Raw genomic sequence first — 25,762 nt, 5'->3', positions numbered from 1 at the left:
TGCAACAAAAATTTATAGTCTGAAACGCTGTCAACTGTACATGTTCAAACCTACTATCCGAATCCATGGATAGTAAAACAATAGGATTACCCAGAAATTGAATCGAGTTTTAGTGTTGTTCACCACACGACAGATCCTTTTTCAACTCAAAAATGTGTAAAATTGTGTACTTTACCCATTTTTCGAACCCTCAAAATTTCACTTTTCCTGGAATAGAGCAGCCACTAACGTTATTTCATTTTAACTAAAATGGGCGGTTTCAAAAATTCTCGGTGAAAAACTTCACGTAACATTTTCTCGGGAAATGTTCATGAGAAAACTGCTGTTGGAAAATCCGCTCCTAAAACGCTGGGACGATGTTCCTTCTCCGGTTTGGAATTGGGATGCGTATTTAGATTTTCTGCTAGTGCTGTTAAGTGGTGAGACTATCGATGCGGAACATCAAAACGTTAAACACACCAATGTACGTCAAAATAAAAAAGATCCGAAACAACACTACTTTTTTGTAGGCCGTATCTATGTGTAGTTTTGTGTTGTGTGGTGACATATCTCATTGATACCTTTGCTATGATTGAGTTTAATTTTATTTCATTTCATTTCATTTCCTCCATTGCACCACCTTAACTTTAACCGTAACTATAAGTAACTATAACCGGTGTTTTTGTATGGAGTTTGACAGACTTATGACGTTTGTTATAGTTAAAGTAAAATAGTCAAACCAGGGTTAAACTATTTCTTTCATAAAAAAAGAAAAAAAAAGTATCGATATGTCTACTTCGTCGACTCCTACGGCCATCACTATTTTCTGCTCGGTAAAGTTTCCTTTCAATGAAATAACTATCGGAAGGCTAATTAAAAGGGACATTGGGCATAATTAAGCCAGTGTTGGGCTCGCCGCTGATTAGGTTACTATGATGGCACATCTAGCTAAGCACTGTGTCTTATGCAAGTCGTAATAAGGTGCCATTTTGCGACATAATTGTATAGTCTGATGAGCTATACAGTGTGAGTCACGTTAAAGTGTACATATGAAAATATATGAAACTAGACCTATTTTTATCGACAAAAAAGAGGTCAAAAATTTTTTGAGATTTTTTTTAAATTTTTTATAGAATTTTTTTTCTTCCAATTACTTATTGTAAAGAAAACGTAATAACTTTTAAACTAAGCGGTATATCCTGATAAAATAAAAACATTAATAATGCTAAATAACAGGCAATACTAAAAAAATACATAACATACACAAAAAATGGCAACAAATAATAAAAAATGATACTTTTTGAAAAAAATCCGCTTTTAAATTCGTGTTTTTTTTGGTTATTTGATAAATTTCTCCAAAAAATGCCCCTATAATAGGTGGTTTTTATCACTTTGTATTATTTTCTATCGTATTATCTTTGTAAAACCAAAAATCGCATGTCTCTATCCCTATCACAACATTTGCTATGATCGTTTGAACAAAGGCCTGCCACAACATTATTCTCCGCTACAGGTAGAGACAATTTTAATTTTAACTAAAATGCTTATTTTACTTCGAAATCTTTTGTTTTTATTTGAAATCTAACTTGTCTTTATCAAAATTACAAATCTAGAGCCATTTTCAGTTTCGTTGTTAAAGAAGCGTTGAATGGCGCGCCCGGAGAGGCTTAGTTCAAACGATCATTGCAAACGTTGTGATAGGGATAGAGACATGCGATTTTTGGTTTTACAAAGATAATACGATGGAGAATAATACAAAGTAATAAAAACTACCTGTTATAGGGGCATTTTTTGGAGAAATTTATCAAATAACCAAAAAAACACGAATTTAAAAGCAGATTTTTTTCAAAAAGTATCATTTATTATTATTTATTGGCCTTTTTTGTGTATTTTATGTATTTTTTCAGTATTGCCTGTTATTTAGCATTATTACTGTTTTTATTTTATCAGGGTATACCTCTTAGTTTAAAAGTTATTACGTTTTCTTGACAATAAGTAATTGGAAGAAAAAAAATTCTATAAAAAATTAAAAAAAAATCTCAAAAAATTTTTGACCTCTTTTTTGTCGATAAAAATAGGTCTATTTTCATCTATTTTCATATGTACACTTTAACGTGACTCACACTGTATTTTAACCGGCAGACAGCGGTGACTTAGTTTGTTGCGGGCTGCGGCGCTTCTGTTCAGCACTTGCCAAATGTTGGTCTAGACGCGCTGGCAGGGCAAAAAGATTATGAGACATGTGAAGGCTCCATAAGAGCAAAACTTTAAAGTTGTTTTTATTAACTAGTCTTTTATTTTTATTTTTTTATTATAATATTGAAATTTTTTACAGTTTTTAACAGAAGAATTTTTAACAGTCTTTTTTTATCCACAACGAGGAAGCTCTTGGCCTGTATCTCACCTGATGGTAAGTGATGATCAGGCCGAAGGTGGAAGCGAGCTTCACCCGGAATCCTCAACCACGGAGGAACTGGCTATCTTACCTCTAACTGCCGGAACACAACAATGCTGTTAACATTGTTGTTATGGCGACAGACTTAGATATAAAGATGGTGGTAGCTAGCTAGGCGTACTTTGAACAAGCCCTACCACCCCAACCAAACCGAACAGAAAAATCTGCCCCCACTGGGAATCGAACCCGGGACCTCTGCGTGTGAAGCAGGTGGTCTTACCACTAGACCACAGAGGCGGTTAAAAAAGTCTAATATGCAAATAAAGGAATTTTGACTTTTGACTGACTTTGCTCTCGACTGTATTATGAAGGCGACACATTTGGCTTAACTTTGTGTCTTATGCAGTCGTAATAAGGTGCTAATTTGGAAAATTATTGTGTAGTTTAATGTGCTGTCGACTGTACTATGATGACATGGTTTTGACATTTGGTTAGGTACGTCCATTGTGTCCATGTTATCGCTTGATAGAATGCGGGTGATTTGGTTATCTATGTTTAAGTTTAAATACTAGATCAACTGTTTAGATGCTACTAATGCCTGTAGCAAATGCGATTTATGAAGTTTCACACCAGGTTTCTCGGGTTTTTACAATTTTGACACAAACACAAATATTTAGCGAAGCTGGAAGGGTTATAGTTAGTAATTTTAGCACTAACAAATTATATGCAATAAACAGTTAAAAGTATGAATAAAGTTATACTCTTAAAAAGTTTAGTTTTTAAGTAATTTTAAGTTTTTTGTAAATGTATTATAAAATTGTTTATTGCCTAATAAAAACTCTTAAAAAAACTATTTAAAAAGATTTTTTTCAATTTTTATAATGTCAGTTAAACTGTAAATACTATAAAATATACATTCTCACAAAATAATTGCCACTAACAGTCGGAACATAATATCTGTAGATCATTTAAGTATTACAGGTTTATGTAATCACACCCAAGCAATTTCTACCCTGCAAAAAGTGCGGTAGTTATGAGAAACAATTAAACGTTTACGACAAACAATGAATAATGGGCTATAAACAATCAATCGATTATAACTACTGCTGTACGTCATCTGTAAGGTTTTATAGAGTTTAAGGCTGGGTTGCACCATCTTACTTTAACTTTAACAAACGTCAAAAATCCATCAAACTCCATACAAAAAGCACCGGTTGTTGTTAAAGTTACGGTCAAAGTTAGGTGGTGCAACTCAGCCAAAGTGTGTTTGTATATTTACCTACATCGAAAAGTGTTCCCAAGAAAAAACTGTTAAAATTCACGATGCCAGAGAATTATCCATACTAATATTTTAAATGCGAATGTAATTTTGTCTATCTATCTGTTATCTTATCATGTTTAAACCACTGCTGAACTTAAGATGAAATTTGAATAAGAAGAAGAAGACAGTAGACCAATTTCTTTGTATGTCAGGAAGAGAGCGCTTCTTAGTTATAAAACCGCCTAAATTAATTTTACTGTACCAACACGATTTTATTTGTTACTAATAATATAATTTTAACTTTGTCGTGTGCGCAAGAAATATCAGTCTTATCTGTACAGTTATTTATCTATTTATTATTTAAGAAGAAGTAACTCATACTTTCGTCTCATTTAACTAACTTAAACTCCATTTCCGGTCACCCATCCAACCCGCGTCACTGTCGACTATCGCGCGAGTCATCGCAGCCACCGATCTATCAATATAAAAACACCCCTAAAAAAGACATTTTTGCGGACAAAAGCCTTCGGACGCAGATAAATGACCGGCTAGAGTAATGAGAAAACGTTTATTTTCCCAAATTAATGATTCACCGGGTATACAGGGTGTCCGAGTTTAAGCAACTCAGGTTTGGCTAGATGGATCTCGGTTACTTAACTCAGATTAGTGTAGTTCTACGTGAAATGTAATTGAGTGGACAAAATCGTACAATTTCTGTATTTAAATATCGCACTAGTGTCTTGATACAACTTTTCATAACTTTTTCATTCTTATAATTCCTTAGTACCTGAGACGATAATATTTTTAAAAATTAACTGCTACATTAAAATTTAAATCAACTTAACACTTTACTCCTGTATAGCTTTTTCAATAATTTGCTGGAAACTTTCATGGTCTTAGTGAAGTTTTTACTCATGATATTTAAAATTATTTATTTACAATGCACACGATGGAATATAACGTCTCTCGCATGACTAACTATACTATCTCAGTCTTTTAGCGATTTATCAAATCGCATCTTTCTCAAGTCCTAACGGACTACAAGTTTTTGGCTTTCCTGCTTTCATTGTCTACGATTTTCTCTAACTTACGTATCTGTATGTACCTATTTTTTCTCCCACGAGGTCCGTAAAGTAAATATGTAATTGCTCAATAATGAATAATAAATAAATAAATAAATAAAATAAAAAAAGTATAAACAGAAACTAAATTTGAAATGACCTAACTGAAAACCCGTGGTTTTGAAAAAGTGGCAAAACTGAGATAGTCCTCGATAGTCATGCGAGGGACGATAATACTAAACACTGTGGCAACTTTTATAGTTTTAAGAAGTTGCAACAAAATTGTAGTTAGTGTTGTTACTTTTTCTTAACAAAGACTGAGTAACAACGTGCCTTTAAAAGCGAAACTTGAGAACTATTCCTCACTCACCCTGTATCCGGCTCATTTTCTTTATTGACAGGTCTAATTAAAGAACTCCCAGGACTCCAATTAAAGTGACATGAAACTATTTCAGTGGGCGAACTAGAGGGCGCTGGTATGGGCGGAACAATTTCAGTGGTGATGATGAATAATGGTCCTGTATTTTATAAAACATCTGTTCTAATATTATAAATAAGCTACAGTCATTCTGTTGCCTGTCTGTTATCTTTTTAAGCTTGTTCCCAAATAAATAAAGATAAAAAAACTTTTTAAGCTTGAACAAAACATCTATCAATCCAGTAATCGATTGATAGATGATCAAGCATAAAAATAATTTAATACTATTATTATAATAGTCAGTTTTATTGGCAGTCAAGCTAGATCTGGCTTGTAATACTCCCAGTTGGATTGGTGTTACCACAGGTCTAATACTCAAACTTGTGAAAGTACAAACCTACACAGTGTCAGCCCAAAACTCCGCTACAAGAGTGGCGTTGTCAGCAGCATTCATTAAATCCTCCTGCGTGCAGTTGCTAGGGCACTCAGGGCACGACATCATGCGCTTCATCGACTCGAGAACAAAACCGCACCTGCACTCCATGTTTGAGCCATCCAAGAATCCCCACCTGACCAGATTGTCCTTACAACGGCCAACCTGCGTTCGAAGTTTATTAATATGGTTCTAACTAGCGACTATCTAATGAACAGTCCAATCCCGAAAGCTATTGTCACACAAACTTTATATTAACGTTTACACGAAGCTTCCAAAGCTCAGCTCCCAAATTTTATCTTACCCCTGACTGATATGTAACACACATTACTCTAAGTCGGCTAAGAATTAATGAAAAACCGTGAACAAAGCCTAATTTGCCCTCCCTTTCCCACTCCCCACATAGTGGTGTATTTGTCCCTGTCTGTCACAAACAACATAGAACAGCAAACAACACTTAATTCATCCTTTTGTGGCCAAATCTAATTCGAGGCACCCTTTCCTTTGACAGATGGGCAACGTGAAAAATCGTGCCACTACGCTTACTTCTATCCTAAGTGTGGTGCGGTTAACGTAGGTGCTATAGTGAAGAGTTAGCGGTTTGATCTTTGTCTTTCTTTGTATAGAATGTGTGTCTGTATAAAGTTTATTTAGAGCAGGAAATAGAGCTTAAAATAAACTTAATGTAAACTTAATGTTACATATTCTTGAAATTAAAGGTGTGTCAGAGAATAATATTCTTGTTACAAAGTTTTTGTTATTTGTTTTCTTCTAATATTTTGTTCAGAATAACACGGTATTTCAATACACAACACAAAATCTTGTAACTAGATATAGACTGTATTAAAAAGCAAATATAACAAGTAAGTGTATCATCATTAACATCATCATCATTTCAGCCACAGGGTGTCCAACTGCTGAACATAGGCCTCCCCCAATGATTTCCATATTGATCGCTTGGTAGCGGCCTGCATCCAGCGCCTTCTTGCTACCTTAGGTCGATGTAGGTGTGTACTTTCTATAGTTTACTATTCCATACAATACGCCCACAACCTTGTGTGTGGCCACTTGGCCCGACGACTTAATAAAGGTAGCAGGAAGGCGCTGGACGCAGGCCGCTACCAACCGGGCAACATGGAAAGCATTGGGGGAGGCCTATGTTCAGCAGTGGACGTCCTATGGCTGAGATGATGATGATTCAATACTTTGCACCTAACAGTATTTGAACCCGAGAGAATTCGTATGCAAACCACTAATTCAATGTTATAAATCGCTACCTCTTATGACGTCACCGTCAAACTTAGCGGCAACGCTATCACGAGCAATTTTTTTTTCTGTCGCCGGGTAAACCCGGAAGTAGCGATTGGCTTATCAGGTTAAAACATCCGGTGGCACGGAGGGTTTGTTTCATGCAAATGTTTACTTGTTACGCTTACGTTTTGTGTGGGTATGTAGACTTCTTAGTATACTACTAGACTTGTTCCAGAATAAAGGGTATTTGTGGAGAAAAACAGCACTGGCCATCTCGTTTTTCTTTTATCGCTACTTCTAAGCACCAGATAATTATGTTGACACTTCGACCGATATCCAAGTGGTGTAGTTTAAATGCCCCGAAAAGAGTCTACATGGTTATTTGTATATTAATGTAATTTGAATTAAAATAAGTTCAAATCACGGTATAAAGCAACGTAAAATAATGGAAAAGTAATTAAACGATATGTGTAAGGGCGGGAGGCAGAATGTAAGGTCAGGAGGGAAACTAACTCCCTAGTGAGAACAATACAGTGTGAGTCACGTTAAAGTGTACATATGTAAATAGATGAAACTAGACCTATTTTTATCGACAAAAAAGAGGTCAAAAAATTTTTGAGATTTTTTTTTAATTTTTTATAGAATTTTTTTTCTTCCAATTACTTATTGTAAAGAAAACGTAATAACTTTTAAACTAAGCGGTATATCCTGATTAAATAAAAACAGTAATAATGCTAAATAACAGGCGATACTAAAAAAATACATACAATACACAAATAATGCCAACAAGTAATAAAAAATGATACTTTTTGAAAAAAATCTGCTTAAAAATTCGTGTTTTTTTGGTTATTTGATAAATTTCTCCGAAAAATGCCCCTATAACAGGTGATTTTTATTGTTGTGTATTATTCTCTATCGTATTACCTTTGTAAAACCAAAAATTGCATGTCTCTATCCCTATCACAACATTTGCTATGATAGTTTGAACAAAGGCCTACCACAACATTATTCTCCTCTACAGGTGGGGACAATTTTAATTTTAACTAAAATGCTTATTTTACTTCGAAATCTTTTGTTTTCACTTGAAATCTAACTTGTCTTTATCAAAATTACAAATCTAGAGCCATTTTCAGTTTCGTTGTTAACGAAGCGTTGAATGGCGCGCCCGGGGAGGCTTAGTTCAAACGATCATAGCAAATGTTGTGATAGGGATAGAGACATGCAATTTTTGGTTTTACAAAGGTAATACAATAGAGAATAATACAAAACAATAAAAAACACCTGTTATAGGGGCATTTTTCGGAGAAATTTATCAAATAACCAAAAAAAACACGAATTTTTAAGCAGATTTTTTTCAAAAAGTATCAGTTTTTATTATTTGTTGGCATTTTTTGTGTATTGTATGTATTTTTTTAGTATCGCCTGTTATTTAGCATTATTACTGTTTTTATTTTATCAGGATATACTGATTAGTTTAAAAGTTATTACGTTTTCTTTACAATAAGTAATTGGAAGAAAAAAAATTCTATAAAAAATTAAAAAAAAATCTCAAAAAATTTTTGACCACTTTTTTGTCGATAAAAATAAGTCTAGTTTCATCTATTTTCATATGTACACTTTAACGTGACTCACACTGTATAAGTATTCGTTTTACTTGGCTTTACGATTTATAGTGAGTAATATCTTAGCACAGCCACTCTAGTAGTACATAGAAGTACTCGTATTTATATCCTATACTCGATTATAATCTTTTGTACATTGTCACAGAGTTAATTTGCTAAAAAGTGTTTTGTTTGGCGTTTCCGTGAAAACACGCTGTGCGTATTGGCAAATGGAGAGTGCCTACCTTGCAGACGGGGTTTTGGTGATGAAAATTGTAGTACAGTCAGCGTCAAATAATCAAAGACATCCAAAGTATCCAAAAAGTTCGCAACACCTCTTTGTTACAATTGGAATAAGGTTGTGTCGTCAATTTTTTTGCCACTTCGAGTGTTACAAACTACACTCGGCATCAAATAAATCGCACCTCCCGCGACAAGCACTTATCAAACGTATGCATCCCCACTTCCCACCAACGTTGGTACCATTTGAAAGCCTAGTTCTAAACTTCATTTCATTAAAGGAAAGGTTTTTACCCCAAAAATGTGTCTTTACAAGGATCCAGAGTCACTTCTTCAAAAAATAGGTGATTACGCTATAGCCATTTTTTATTACTATAAAACTGTTAAGTTGGGATTAATCGCTATCCATCTGTTAAAGAGGACACGTGAGATCTTTATTTGGTTTTATAACAATAAAAATTGGTCTAATTGATCCCAGAGGTGAGCCCAAAGTGAGGTCTATTTTCAAGTCACATTTATGGTATATGTTAATCATTTATTTAGAAATGAAATGTATTTTTCTTTAAGGATATTTATTGGGCTTTCAAATAACACCAATATTGTTGGGGTACCATGATTGTGTCAGAAGAAAATCTTTAAAGTTCGCGTCGCGGAAGGTGCGGTTTATTTGATGTTGAGTGTATTTGACGCTAACTGCACCTTGGGTAGGTTACTTTACTATCATGTTTTAGTAGTAGTATGTTTAATAACGTGAGCAAGTAGTATCTTTCAGTACACAATTTATGTGGTTGAGGATTGTTTAATAAATAAAATCATGGTTTGTTTAATATCCACCTGAATGGCTAATGCGTGAGATTGTCTAATTAACTATAATGATATTAAAGTAGATAGTGGTTTTATAAATTACAACAAAACACGTTATGATGTGCTAACGGTACGAAAAAGTTAATAAAAAAGGAATATTTATAAAAATAATAAAATGGAATAGACACTATCCTACATTTTAAAGAGTTAGACAAACCTATGATATAAATTCCTTCCTTTTGGAATCTACTTTGAACGTTGAGCTTGATATTTATTTTTGCAACAAATTTTCATAATCTTCATTAAGCCATACAAATTACATCGTATTTTAAGATAAATAAAAGTTTAAACTTGGCGAGGCACGGCTTAAATGAAGGAATTCTTAAGCCGTTCGCATCACATCGCCAGTTATTAAAAGATGATACCTTATTAGCCTCCACACTACACGTAGCTAAAATTTATAGAACAGGCACTTTTACGTTCATATTACAGACAGACAGTTAGGTCGGGCTGTTAATCAGTATGGAAGTGCGCAAATTACACCGATTCGGCCGATTCGTCATACAAAATTAGAATCCGACCAAACTATCCGCCAATAAGACTGTAGTTTACGGGGTATCTAATGGCACCTCAAGTTAATTTAGCACACGGCTTATATAGCCCTATGGTTTCAAACTGCCGATTCTAGACTTGCCGAGGTGCGGTAGTTCAAACCCCGTCGCTGCTGGAATTTTGTGGATGAGCCCACTCGTAACACAAGCATAATATTTAGCTAAGCACGAGGGGTTAACGGGACTATTCGTAATTTGTGCAGTGAAAATTACTAATACTATAAAAGCGAAAGGTCACTGATTGACTGACTCACTCATCACGAAATCTCAGAAACTACAAGTGCTAGGAGTCTCAAATTTTGCATAGGGGTTCCTTTTAGAACGTAGGTGCTCACTAAGAACGGATTTTACGAAACTCCACCCCTAAGGGGGTACGAAGTCGCTGGTGGCCGCTAGTTACTAACATTGTTAAAAAAAATATCAGAAAGGAAATCGTAGCTAGGGTCGTCACTTCGGTTAATACATTCAAAATAACAAAGACTGAAGAGTTTTTATTCCAAACATAGCAAACATCAAATGGCCCTCTCGAGAACTCATAAATTAAAGTTACGAATTATACTTACATACAAAGTGAGGTAGCTCTAATTGTCAGGCTGTGCCGAGGTATACCCAGGTGGTACTCGCTAATTGTATCCCTCACGATCCTTCCTTAAATAAAATGTAAATATTTAGACGCTCCCCGTAAATTATGGCCGTTCTGTAGAGATGCGAATTCATTACATAAAATTGGGATACCTGGGTATTTACTCAGGTTATAATTTATTACGACTGTAAACTTATACTTTAGTTTATGGGCCTCCCTAATTAATGTAGGCACGTTAAAATTAGCGAATTACCTAGAGACTACGAGTATGGCTATGATTATAAAGCATTAATAGAAACAACATTTCGAGTTTCGAATTCAAATACAGGGTTATTTGTAAAATACACCGGCGACCTTGCAGGGACATAAGCTGACATCATAAGCAACAACTTTTGATCTACGACTTTGGAAATTCGTTATTTTTTCCATACTAAAATAAAATATTACATTAATTTATCGCTCTTATAGGTATTTATAAATCTACGCATATCACCCAGATAGGATAACAATTTGAATGAAACATAGACTTGCAAATGTCAACACAGTATTATGTAAGTTTTGAAAGATATTTCTTGTTTACGTTATAACTCCAAATGTATTGAGTTATGTTAAAACTCGTAGAACAAAAGTTGTTGCGAATGATGTCCTACCTACCCTTGCGATTATGGTGTTTTATGATGGTGTTTTAAAAATAGCCCTGTATATTTATTTACCATTGATTTTTGATACCAAAAAACAGATTACGTCACAACATCAACTAATTCAAATTTTGGCATTTGCGTAAAAAGTCGTGTTTGTCGCACCACTACAGTTTATTGCCTCCAGTAAAATGCTAGCAGAGTTAGTGTCGCAGTAACACTACTGACCTATATAAAGAACATGTACATTGTTTTATTACGGCGTCTGGGACCGCGCAGGTTAAGATAATAGCAGGCTTGTACGCACTTGTGGCTTGCGGCAGTTTCATTGCCATAGTTAGGCAGTAAGTGTGTACTAATGAAAATGTTATGTTTTTGCTACGTACTCTGTGGGGCAGGTATTTTGTTAAATGAGGTCTCGTATCCCGCTGGGTACAAATAGGGCCAGTAATGTTGACATTAATGCTACACGGAGTCAAACGGAGGACGTTTATAAATAAATAAATAAAATATAAATATTTTTGGACATTTTACACTACGCTTCTAGTCCCAAACTAAGCAAAGCTTGTACTATGAGTACTTATAAATGTATACCTAATATGTTTTAATATTAATTACGTTATCTTATCGCCATAGTAATATCTGCGTTCTATGTGCCCTTCCCATTGCCACTTCAGTTTGCTAATCCGTCGGGCTGTCAGCTACTTTAGTTCGTTTACGGATCCTCTCATTTCTGATTCTACACTTAAAAGCACTTAAGTAGAATTGGACTTACCTAAACATTTATGTTGCAAAACAACATCATTAATACTATGTAAAGGTGCCAAAATGTTCAGCTGATCGCTCCGACGCCTGTACTGTATAAGCTCTCGTTGATTGGGGTTACGAAATTAGTGTAATATTTCGAGCAATTTATTATTATTAGCTTGTTGTGAAATATAACTAATTTAGAGAACAATATTATGATTAGATTAGGTATTCTTCATTGCAGAGCGTATGCAAAAAAATGTGATAAAACCTCTTTCACTTGGTATTTTATAATTAAGTTTTATCTCGAGCAAAACCTAAACTTTTGAAGCTAAAGGTATACTCGTGTAAATACGATTTAAAAAACACTGTATACTTCGATTGCCTTACCCGTTGTCCTATGTATAGCACATTTTAACCCATCGGGCCCGCTCGCTCGAATCTGTGTCAATACACGTAATGCGTTGTGAATCGCCGTTTATTGACTGGCCCAGTCGAGTGGATTCAGCCAATTCGTTCTCCGGACGGACGGTTATGGATTGTAATGTGTCTGTGTGTGTACTGAACAAATTAACCATTTTGAACTGGGTGTTTTTTTTGAGCGGTAATTTGACGTGCTTTTAAAAGTACAGATGGTTGTGTTGATTTTGAAACGTATCCTATTAGTAGAACTAAATAAATTCCACATTATTTGTGGCTAAAATGTTATGTTATTTTGCAGTAACAGCTAATAAACACAACTACAATGCTAACTCTTCTTCCCAGTCGGTGCATTCTTGCCAGAGTAATCGTGGTCATCATTGAGAATCACGGTGAGTGATGTCATTGTTCCTTGCAATACGGAGCCATTTTTTTTATGCATCATGAGGCAGGTATTTGACTGCATTCGCACCTGGAGTTAAGTGAGATGCAGTCTAGCATGGTACATTAACTGCCCTGTAAGTGACTATTCACTTTTAGTAAGTACTTTCGTTAACCGAGCACTTAGTTGGATGATAACGAAACTGAAAATGTATCTTAAACAGGGTCCGAACCTCTGTCTTTAGAAAATACGATTACGTACAAGTACTTAAGTGATCAGTTTCAATAATAATTGTTACAATTATTGTGCCTTGTTACAATAATCAGTTTCAGTGGTTTATCGATATCGACTATGATACTCGTAATAGTGTTCATGCATAACTATAATAGGTACCTACCTTTCATCACTAAAACTTTAAAGTCATATAACTTGGTGCAACTTTAAATCACGTTTTAAAATGGCCGCTCCAAGTCTATAACTTAAAGTCGGTCAGGCGTGAAACTGAGATGTTGTCACTGGTAATAATAATTGGCTTTTGGTCCAAAACATATTTTTCTTGCCACTTGGACCTCTGCCAGGCTTCCTGGTACTTTGTGTTGCAGGACAGGGAAATGACAACAGTTGTGTGTATAGTTTAATTTAAAGTTTTGAGTGAAAATACATTTTTAAAAATAAATATGTCGTGTCAATACTTACCTATTTATTTATTTAAAATTTACATGCACGGTACATAAGGCAGATTTACCAATATGGATACTGTTACTTCTCCTATATGAATTCCTTCATATCGAAAATAAATGATATTTATAATTGTACCTACTGCTGATTTTTACACAAAAACAAGTCAAAATTAGAGACAAAAAGATTTGGCTCTGTATTATTTAACTATCGAACACTTTACATTTGCCAACATGTACCAAAAACATCTACTAAAATATTGTAGTAGGATTCAATTTGGAATGCTCCCATGACTCGTAAAATTTTAATTAAATCCGAAAGCAATAAAACTAAGAATGAATTCATTAACACTATTCTACAACTAATGCCTTTTGCAAGCCTAGTACTCGTACCCTGTAGTAATTTCAAGACATTTACAGGACCTATTTGAATTTACATCCAATTATTTCAAATCAAATAGAAATTCAACCGTTCCGACCCCCAATTTCATTAAAACTAAATTGGTTTATCGTGTATATTATTAATTACTTGCACTTTCCAATCTGGTTGGAGGATAGCTGGAGTGAGAGAGAGATGGATAGCAGCTATTTGTCTTTATCTTCGACATTCTATTTAATTTGGCGGAGCATTTGCGTCTTTTCTTTTCCAGTCGCAAACGAAATGGGTAAGGGCTTGCAATAGTGTTGTGGAATTATTCGTTCTTTTTTATCGACTATTGGTGACGATAATTTGTTGATGGTAGTGGTAATATACATTTGTGTACACTCTCCTGAGATCCTTAATAGAGAGAAACATTTATGTGATTTCGAAGAACATAATTTTATTTTACTCTAATTTTTGAATTTAAAATAGTGATATGGTTGGTTTCTCGCCTTAGGCAGTTCTGATTTTTCAAGTTGTTTTTTTTTAAATTAAGAGATATGGTTATTTTACTAGGCTTAAAGATAGGAAACGCACTAACAAAATAATAATTTAATGTAAGGTATTAGCTAACATTTTAACCTGGATGCGTCGTCTGCCAAAATATTTTTATCGATATTTTTACAGTCGATTCTTTGTGCAACTCTAGTTACGCGAATTTTTGTGGCCATAATTTTGGGGTTAGTGTGCCACGTCGCTAAATTACGGTTTGAAATGCTTTTAATTGCTCAAACTAGCTTTGGGATTGGATTGTGTTGAAATTTTGAATATATTCCAGTAAGTATACAGCTTTAATTAATTTAAAGTTTGTGGTATGGAATTACTAATTGTTCATTGATGCTTTGGTTTTATTGTATGCGAATCTGTGTTGTGACGTCTTTTGATCGTTAGTGGTTTTCATTGTTTACAAAAATATCTATATATATGTTACGGTTAATGTGATAAATTGAAAATTATTAATAATAACCGGTTATTATGAATAATTACCGACAGTCGCGGTAAAAGTGATAAACTAATCACATTTAACAGTGATTATTTCATAATTCAACCTTAGTACTAACAAATTTAATAAAAGAGAACAACATCTTGTGTACGTGCTCGTGTACAGCCAAACTTTTGAACGTTTTGATATCATATATTAATATAATTTGGCATAATGAGTTTGGAATGTTTCTTGCATAATATTACTTTTCCATGATGCCTATAACATAATGTTTTGATTTAAAGTGAAAAATAGGTTAAGGTGCGGCGGGGGTGGCCCTTGGGCCACCCCTAAGCCGCCTATTTAGTTTTATACACACATAAATGACCTCATATTAATCACATTTACCAAATCATGCGGTAATTATTCATAATAACCGGCGATTATTCATAATTTTCACATTTATCACTTTGACCGTAACATATATAAAAATGAAACCCGTTTTCCGTTGTCACGACATAACATGAAAACGGCTTGACCGATTTGGCTGATTTTTTTTTGTAGTTTTCTAATACTCTGTACAAGGTTTTTACGGAAAAAAATATAAAGAAAATCTCTACGCTAAGGCGGTACGAAGTTCGCCGGGTCAGCTAGTTAATAATAAATATATTTGACTATTGGATATTAGATATTTTATTCATAACTTCTATTGATACAACACATAAACTTTTGTGTTTCACCATACGAGTACATATTTGATATTGAGAGCAATAGGACTCGATCTTTGACTTGAGATCACTAAAACATAGCAAAAATCGGAACCAGCGATCCGGTATTGACGGTGGCGCCTCACTGTCAATGTCATCGATAGGACAGTCCAGTATTTTGGAACTATACATGTGTAATACATACAAAATACGAGTGGCGTTTTTACGCACATTTAGGCGACTTTAGCAGCTTTTCGACTTTCGCGGCAGACGCGACGATAATTTCATACTATGTGACAGCGGATGCATGCCTTCACATTATAAAAACGCCGCTACCGCGCTGCTGTCGCGCTACTAACGCCCTAATGTGAAAGCGCTCTAAATGTCGCGTTTGAGACTCTGAGAGCTCTCAGTTTCAAATATCATCAATAAGCGATGTTATTTCTTAACATTTCAGGTATAAACACAAAGTAAAAGAATTCTAAAAGCCAAAAAGTAAGCTTTTTATATCGTGCCACTTTCTTTGTCTTTAAGTGTACGTTAAGATAAGCACCTGGAAAGAGCGTTGTTATTTTTAAGCAGAAATCGAGACTCTATTCACTTTGTAAATTATATTCATACCCGTGTTTTGTGTTTGATATTAGGATAAAGATGAAGTTGTTTTAACAAGTTAAAACGCGTCAATATGTGGCATAATTTTATTCAAAGTATGTGATGGAGGAAGTTACGTAATTTTGAATGATGTAATGTTGCCGACTAATCGGTAGTGAATCGATTAATCGATGTGATTAATAATCGATTTTCTTATTAGCTAACATCAGGTGTTTGTTAGCGGTTAGCTCGCAAAGATTTTTACATGTGAATTAGTAACTAAACTATACATTTCTGGTTACTACACAAGTTGGTTAAAAATATCCTGCAGTATACTCGTAGTTTTGTCGTGCTACGGCTATACTACGATCATAGCTACTGCTACGGGCTACGTTTACGACCTCACCGCTACGTACCTACTACGGCAATTCGTAGCTACGAGTATGTGCTACGAATTTGGACTACGATGAATGCTACGAAAGATTATGAACGTACTCGTACAGCGGTTTTATAAGTGTGTTCAAGCACCCTTTTAATATTATGAGCATAAATACTCGTATATTGTCCTAACTTTTGATTGTCTGGCAAATCTTAAAAAAACTTTTATTGGTTTAATACATTTATGTAAGTAATTAAACTGTAACACCCCGGGATTATGGGTGTCAATGGGCGATGGTAATCACTTACCATCAGGTGATCCGTCTGCTCGTTTGCCTCCTGTGACTCCTGTCACGTAAAAAAAATATTGTCCCAATAAGGAGAAAAATAATCCACAAGCAGTTCAATTTTTAATTTTTTTCACGTTGTTTGTTTAAAAAGTATAAAAATAAATAAAGACAATAAACATAGTAAAAGATAAGTAATTTAAGTATAGCCAATGAAGCTCTTTCATGCTTCCAAACTGAACACAAGACAAAATTATTATTTCACCCCTTTTTGAACGGTACCCGTGGCCCAATCGGCCCGATCTGCCGGCGCCGGTTGAAATATCAAATGGCACAAAAAGGACAGCCGAGGTGTCTCGTCCCAGAAGACAGCCTCTTCATAGTTGAGAGAAAACAGAAAGCTCAAATAACATTTACCCGACGAATCCCTTGCAATGGCTTTTGGATGAAAAACTACTTCGTGATTACATAATTATCTTGTAAATTGAATTTTTTGTAAATTAAAAAAGCTGACAAGTTTCTTCCGCCATTTTTCAGCGCTAACGTTGTACTAACAAAGTGGTGGTGAGGCAAGCTATATTTTAAGACTTATGTCTGCATGTTGTTGTTGTTGTTGTTTCAGCCAAATGACGTCCACTGCTGGACAAAGGCCTCCCCTTATGTCTGCATACTAATAGAAATATTATTTAATTTTGACTATTAGTGGTCATCATCATTTTCATTAGATTTTTTTAGTCTCCACTGCAGGAGTACGACTTTCTCTTTAAATCTATTAAAGGCAAATAAAGAATTTGCCCTAAACTCCCCAAAGCTGGCCATATGGATTGGTAAGGCTTTAATACTTTGTTTAAATCAAGGATTTCCTTTTATAGTGTCAGCAATATCACCATTCTTCCTTACTGTCACACTTAACTTCTAAACACATTGCCTTCTAAACACACGCAAAGTGATAACTAAGCTGGGCTATGTCTATAAAACTATCTAAGTCCGGAACAAGGCCGAAACACAACCTTTAAGGAAAAACACAAAGCTGGCTTATCAATTTGCTCCCCTAACTCTAAATTATAGCCAAATCCTTGACGCAGGTTAGCTTAACTTAAATAAAATTGTGTCTCTTTCTTTCTAGACCCATCAAACCCCCCTTTAAGGGTGAGATGGGAATTAGTGACCCCCTTTATGCTTACTTACTTTTTGTGGCCTGGCTAATGAATGAATATAGTCGTGTACACAATTTTGAGGTTATGTCCCTTTAGCTGCCATCTTAAACAGGATTTACGGAGATGGCACGCAAAATGGCGGCATAACGGTGCGGTGTATTGCAAATTATGGTGGAATAAATGTAACTCGGAATGTTCTACAGTGACTTTGCATTACTAGGAACGAAATAATTGAAATAATGTTGAATTCTCTCTCGAAATGGTTTTAATGTCTATGTCACTTTTCTTCACCAAAAATATGCTGTTCTTCATTACCACATCGCGTCGTGAGAAGTATAACAAGAGCCATAACACAACTAACGTTAACTTTAACTACCATTTATGTAGTTACGAAAGAGTGGCTTCTTCTTACACAGATGCAAATGCACTCAAAAGAATGAGCCAACCTTTGTTTTTTAATTGAGCTTGAAATAGTTATTTGAAAGAAAGAAAGAAAGAAAAATTGTTTATTTGGTTCAAACATAGTAATGTTACACAATTTGGTTAATAATTATAGATAAATTGTTGAACCAAAATGGCTCCTACTCAGCTTGTATCATATTCCGTAAAGAACATGATGCTGGTATTCTGTAGGAGGGTCATTCTAAGTTAAGAGGTAATGTGTTGTATGGAGCGACGGCACGGCATTTCTTTAAATATTTTTACTTAAGTATACATCTGTTTTATGGAAACCTTTAAGTTGAAAATGTTTACAAAGTGGCCAGTCAATTTGTTGGTTTTTTCTCGTTTTATAAGCGACCAGGGTAAATACTCAGTCCAGGGTAGAGACAAGGTGCACACGGGAGGATACTTTATGGACAGGGAAGAGACATAGACATACTAAAAACAGTGTGTTTTTAGGAATTAACTTTATTTATTTATTTTAATTTTAATTATGAATTATTTATAATCAGACTTTTCATTTTTTAGCAAACTTTGTTAACAAAAATGTATTTTAAGCCTAGGTACAAAACATAAAAAGGTTCTTACTTTTACTTTCCATCAAAACAACTATCAATAGTCAATAACGAAATAAAAAGAAACAAAAACTTCTCTGAAATATTATCAAACTTTTCTTGTACTTAAACAACCATTTGAATTGAGAGGTAACTAAAAAAAATCTTTATGTAAAACCTGCGTTCAAAGACATCAATAGATTCATTAAATCATAAAAAATACGCTACCCTCTCATTTTTAAGTTAGGTTAGGGTAGTTTTTTTAAAACCTGATCCCAGGAGATTAAAGAAACATCATCATCAATTCATAATCGTCATTTCAGCCATAAGACGTCCACTGCTGAAAATAGGCTTCCCCCAATGATTTCCACAATGACCGGTTGGTGGTGGCCTGCATCCAGCCCTTTCCTGCTCCCTTTATGAGGTCGTCGGTCCACCTTGTGGGTGGACGTCCTACACTGCGCTTTCCGGTACGAGGTCTCCACTCCAGAACCTTGCTGCCCCATCGGCCGTTAGTTCCGCGTACTATGTGCCCTGCCCTTTGTCACTTGAGGTTGCTTGATTGAAGACTTTCGTCTATAGGCACTGAGGTATTTTGGACGAAAAGATGTTGCGTAGTTTCCTTCACAGAAACAGTGACTTTAGCATGTGTTTGTGGATAATCCAAAGTAGGTACCCAATTCAAAATGATGACATAACTCTGGCTGGACACACAGAAGCATCTCAAACTTTATATAATGTCAGGTATAAATCAACCGGTAACTTTGTGAACCTTTACTGTGCCTGAAAAAGTCTTTATACCTTCAGTAGAACCTAATGTTGCTGCTTTTTCCGATAGCATGTCTACGGTGTATCTACGGTGAAAATTTTCATATTCGGGCAGGTTTTCTCAAGGGCTTTAGCTTTCTAGATGCCATTTTTTCTGTAAAAAAGTCATATTAAATTGTAAAGCTAAGATATACATAATACCAAGTAAAGGTTCAGAGAAAAATATAGAAGTATTCATGAAAACGCATACAAATGTATCTCCCCTGGTCATTACGAATCTCCCCTGCCATCAAAAAAGCCAGGGGAAATACGCCAGGGGAGATACATTTTCGATCAATATCTAAAATAGCCGTAAAAGTGTTTTTCGTACGCAATTCACATCCAAACGTAACAATGTATGCACTATTCATAGTAAATATTGAAGTTTACATTAGTATTTTAACAAATAATTGCTGAATAAAACTTACCAGAGGAAAGACTGCATTCACTCAACACTTCTACACCCAGCGAGCGGCGTGACTGAAATGGCGGTTAAAATGACTTCGCAGTCGGCTTATGCGCCGCTTGCTGATAGCTTCACGTTACATCCTATGCACTAAAGGACATAACTTCCACAAAATAGTAAAACAAAACTAACTTTTAAACGAAAACAAAAAGCCAGGGGACGAGACACGAAATACGGAGGACAAATTTCGGCGTTGATATTATTTATGAAAAATTGGAATTTATGTAATTTTACTTATAAGACAGTGTACCTAAGTTATTGTTTTGTATAAAATTAACGATGATGAAGTAATTATTTAATTTTAATACGTTCATAATAATTGGTTTACAAATAAAGTCGGGTTTGGGACAGCCCAGGGTAGAGACATTTTTCTTGTATTAGAACTTATTGTGACTAAACTGCGTACATTTCTGTAATAAATTTAAGTGAGCATGTAGAAGACATTTAGTTTTAAGTAATAAATAGGTTAATTAGGAAATTAGAATAAAAAAAAGGTACTTTTTTGCCCTTGCCATCGAAAGTACCTCTTAACTTAGAATGACCCAGGAACCATTTTGAAAAGAGCGTCACCAGGGACGCAATAAACATTGGCATTTCACCATAAACATTAATAAACTTTTACATAAAAATGTAACACTTAACAATATGAAATAAAATCTACTCTTTATTGCTTAAAAAATACCTAGACTTTTCTGGCGCATTGTACTCTCTTAGGTGAGCATGTGAGCGTGTTGTGTACTATGAGTGTATTAGTGTGAGTGTGTGTGAAGCAGGCAGAAAATAATAACAATAATAATATCTACAAACATTACTTTAAAGCTACTCAAACACCGGATATCTGGTCATTGAAAATAAACTTCTTTAAACTACATTTGAAGGCTGCAATTGTTGTAGAATTTCGGACTGGCGGCGGTAAATTGTTCCAACACTTCGTGGCAGAATACCGAAAGCTGCCACGAAAAGCAGCTGTTCTGTGTTCTGGACATATTAGACGTGAAGCGATTCTCATTTTACGCTGAGACACCCTCAGTTTAGCGAATAAATATGCAGGCTCCTCATTGTTAATTACTCCAAAAAGTAAAGAAGCAAAGTGTAATTTCTGTCTGGCTGCCATATTCAAGAGATTGTTACGGTTCAGAAATGGAGTGACATGTGATCGTGGCGGTATTGGAAAGCAGAACCGCGCACAAGCATTTTGGACACGTTGTATCAATTTCTTCGTACGCACTAATAAACACCCTCCAAAAACATTGTCACAATAATTTAGCTTTGAAAGGACAAGTGATTCGCATAAATTAACTCTCGTCTCTACATCTATGTATTGGCGGATTTTATATAAAACTCTAAGCCTATAAAAACAATTACGCATTATTTCATGAATGTGTCCTTCAAATCGTAACCTTCCATCCATCAGTAGACCCAAATTGCGAGCTTGTGGAACATTTTCCAAACTTAAACCCATCATAGACACATTTGGACACTTGGCAGAAACTGTAGCGATACCAGTTTTAGAACCTAAAATCATATATTTGGATTTCTTTGGGTTTAATATTAAGTTATGTCGATCACTCCACATGCTAATACGGTTTAGGTCTTCGTTTAATTTATCTACAGCAGAAGAAGTAGATTCAGGCTCGAATGAAATGTATATTTGGAGGTCATCGGCATATAAGTGGTATTTACAATTATGTATATTTCTAGTGATATCAGCAGTGTATAGAATAAAAAGCAGCGGCCCCAGAATAGATCCCTGTGGGACGCCACGGATCATACTGGCAGTGGCAGAAGTTGAGGTTGAGCCATCATCATTACGCGTTTCCACGTATTGAGTTCGGTTTGACAAGTAGCTAGCGAACCATTTCAAAGTTAGAGAGTCAAAACCATAATAAGCTAGTTTAGCTAATAGGACTGTTGGGTTGATCGTATCGAAGGCGCGCGTATAATCGAGTAATACCAAAATAGTGCTTTCACCAGAGTCCTGTGCTGCTAATATGTCATCAACGACATCCAGCAGTGCTGTTGAAGTGCTGCGACGTTTCCTAAACCCAGACTGTTTTTCTGGTAGTATATTATTGCCTTCAAGAAATTCAGTCATTTGCATAGAAACAGCCCTTTCGACAATCTTCGACATGAACGGGAGAATACTGATGGGGCGTAGGTCTTTGTGTTCATCGGGAATTTTGGTTTTAGGAATAGGCCTCACAATAGCTGTCTTCCACTGCTCCGGAAACACGCCGGTTTCTATTGATTTATTAACTATGGCGGTGATTATTGATAAGGTGCATGGCAAAGTGAGCATAATCATATTCATTGAAATACCATCGACTCCTTGCGCATTTGTTTTTATCGTTTTAATGATATTACTTACTATTGTTTCCGTCACAGGTGTAAGCGAAAACACGGCAGAATCAAATTTATTTGACTTAAGGTCATTCAGGATAGAAGTGTCGGTGTCATTATTTCCGGGTATATTCAAGAAAGTTTGATTAATAATGTCAGGGTTATTCAAGTGCGAGGGTAATATGAACTCTTTCTTTTTAAAATCAACAACATCTCTTTTTATGTGTTTCCATAACGTCCGGGGATCTTTTGAGCCAGAATGAATGTATTTATTAAAGTATGCAGTTTTTTCGCTATGAATTGCTGAGTTTACGATAGCCTTTAAGTCCTGGTAGTATTTTTTATGTATGTCTAGCTTTGTAGATTTACTTCTAGCGTGTGCTTTATCTCGCAGCTTCATCATTTCCTTGATTGTGTAAGTTATCCACGGATAAGAGTGATTTTTAATATTTATTATTAGTTTCGCGATGTGGTTATTTTACTATGACCACAATTCATTGTGAGTTGTTTTTTAGAAAGAAAGAAAGAAGAAAGAAAATAAATTTATTTTGGCAACAACAAATTCAGGCAAACAAAGACATACACAAAATTTTTTTAACTAAGTTGCCAAAAAAGGTCACCCACTCAGTAACATCTTGACAGTGTGACTGCCAAGACACTGATTTTCAATGGGTGCCTTTTTCGTTCATCATTGAAGGGTTTTCGTTCTTTGAGCATTAAATAAAGGCAGTAATACGGGCAATTTTGCAACAAAAACAAATATTGTGTTGTGCTTTCATCCGTACATAAGATGCCAGAACTTGCCATGCCATCGCTACATTACGCACTCACATCAAACTCGATCTAAAAATCGAGTTCTCGTCGTGGTACGTGGTACATCGTTAGCCCCTAGGGCCCAACAAATTTGTGCCAGTGGTGGGAAATGAAATAAAACGAGTGAATAAAATGTGGCATGGGCGAATTTATGCGATCTCTACAAATTGGTTTTGGCGAGAAAATGTGTTGAAAATGTGCTAAATTGCGTCGCTTGTTGATATTTGCAATAATAGTAGGAGTAGGGCGTTTGAAATCGCTGAATAATGATTTTGTATATGACTGATCTTTTAGCATAGGCGCAGACCACTGATTTTTAGTTGGCCGATAGTTGGGTCGGGCTGTTAATCTGTATGGAGATGTATGAAAGTGCGCACATTACACCGATTTGTTATCGGCCGATTTTTCACACAAATTGAAATCGGGCCCAACTATCGGCCAACTAAAAGTCGGTGGTCTGCGTCTAGGCTTGAAATGATCACCTATAGGCATAGTGGTTTGACTTTCGGACTTCCTACATTCTCGATGGTTGCAGGTTTAATTCCCGGTGGCGAGTGATATAAAAGCGAGGTACGTTAAGATCTTGATGACGTTTACTCGCAAGTATACGTCATCTAGCCGTTAACGTATACCCAAAGGTTTCAAATTAAATTAAGCAACATTTTATGACGTATTACTACCGGTAAGACAAGGACAAGGAAAAGTCTATCTATTGAAAGACCTTATCTCAAATATATACCTTTTAACAAAATTAGTTCAGGTAAGTCTGAAAAGGTAACAGACAGACAGCCAGAAAGAGTTTCTCTCGGATTTTTTATTAGTGTGGATAAAGTACCTACACTTAAATATGCATACGAGTATGAACCTGATTTTACCAGATTAAAGTTAAACAAAACAACGATCATTATCAAATCTGTCGTCGTTCTACAGTACTGTTTACAATTCGTAAGCGAATTTTCCGGCTAGCGCTTCCGTATTTACTCACCCATCCTGTTCTTCCGTAAGCGATTCCGGTTCCGGTAAAAAAACGGTTCGTTCCGAATTTCCGCACGTGAAATTCTATTGCATATTTTTGTTTTAAATGTAGTGTCGTAGTGTTTTTGCGATCGCAGTGTTTGGTTGGGATGCGAGTTGTTTATAATAGTTATGTAGTGCTTTTTTGTCATGTGAACAGCGGAGTGTGTTGATGTAGTACGTAGACGTAGTGACGTAGTAACTGGGTTGTAATGATTGTATTTTTTCTCACAGGGCGATCTTTACCTTAAAATATCTCAGGAATATGACACTGAGCTACCATATTTTATATTTTTTGTCTATTGAAGTATCCTCTAAAAAAACTATACCTAATGGCAGAATGTGATTGCGCCAGCTTATTTCTCAATTAAAGGGTTAAATTCAAAATATTTAGCGGTCATATGACCCATTACGTTCATCACACTCAAAAATTACAAAAAAGCCCAAAGTTTGGTAAACATTATGAGACTTTAGGGATTACTTTAGTTTAAATACTAATTAACTAAAGAAGTTTTAAATTAGTTTACCTACGTGTTGGTGTTAAACGAATTTAATAATTGAACTGCCACGAATTATAAACATTAGTGTTTACAGTCCAGCCTGTAAAATAATTTACTTTTTAGAAAAATAAATAGTTGTGTATGCGTCTCACTACCATTTTTTAATTGAGAGTTCTTAATAGCTTAGTAAACTATACAAATAATATACCTTAGTAAATATACTTTAATAGAAAAAAATTGAGAATCAAAAATAATTGCATGTTTTTTAATTAGCAAATAACTAGAACGCTTTATAGGAGAACGAAAAACAAAATAAAGTTTTAGTAAATTGTATATTGACCAATGGTCTCAAAAGACGGTACTGCAGTGGAATTTTGTTACAATTAACTACAGAGTTTTAATTGGCTTTCCAATACTTGAAACATTGTAGTAAAGTCAGTATTGTATTTGTTTTAGTATGTCGTTCTTGTAAATTGTTTTTGCATAGAATGTTCCTGGATTGAATCAACCTAGTGTCAAAAAGCACCTGACTGATTGAGGCATAAGAAACGCCTTTAAATGATTATTTTTAAAGAAGTCTGACACCATCTTAGCGATGTTAGAACAAGACTAGAAAACTAACTGGATCAAGAATTCCCTAGTTTGTTATTGTGTGATTCCGCTCTTATAAATTTTAAATGTTAAAATGTTGATATTTATTTTATTTATTCATTGAGACTTCATACAGCGGTGAAAAGTGCTAACATTGACGGGCACTTCAATGTGGTATGCCCAATTACAGAATTCCTCGTTACTACTGAATGGTAAAATTACAAGCTTAAAAGTATTTGCTAGTATACAGAAATTAACATTTAACATGATTG

At 35.1% G+C, this 25,762-nt stretch overlaps 1 non-coding gene across 1 annotated transcript; it reads right to left on the bottom strand.

Annotated features, from left to right (window-relative positions):
• Nucleotides 1–2,599: 2,599 nt before the first annotated feature.
• On the bottom strand, nucleotides 2,600–2,671 carry Trnav-cac (transfer RNA valine (anticodon CAC)). The gene has a single exon. It is a non-coding gene; the product is annotated as a tRNA-Val (tRNA).
• Nucleotides 2,672–25,762: the final 23,091 nt, after the last annotated feature.

This window comes from Ostrinia nubilalis, chromosome 24 (assembly GCF_963855985.1).
Source record: "Ostrinia nubilalis chromosome 24, ilOstNubi1.1, whole genome shotgun sequence".
In the NCBI taxonomy this organism is placed as follows: Eukaryota; Metazoa; Arthropoda; class Insecta; order Lepidoptera; family Crambidae; genus Ostrinia; species Ostrinia nubilalis.
Note: the sequence above shows the minus strand (reverse complement) of the source record. Positions and strands in the feature narration are given on the sequence as shown.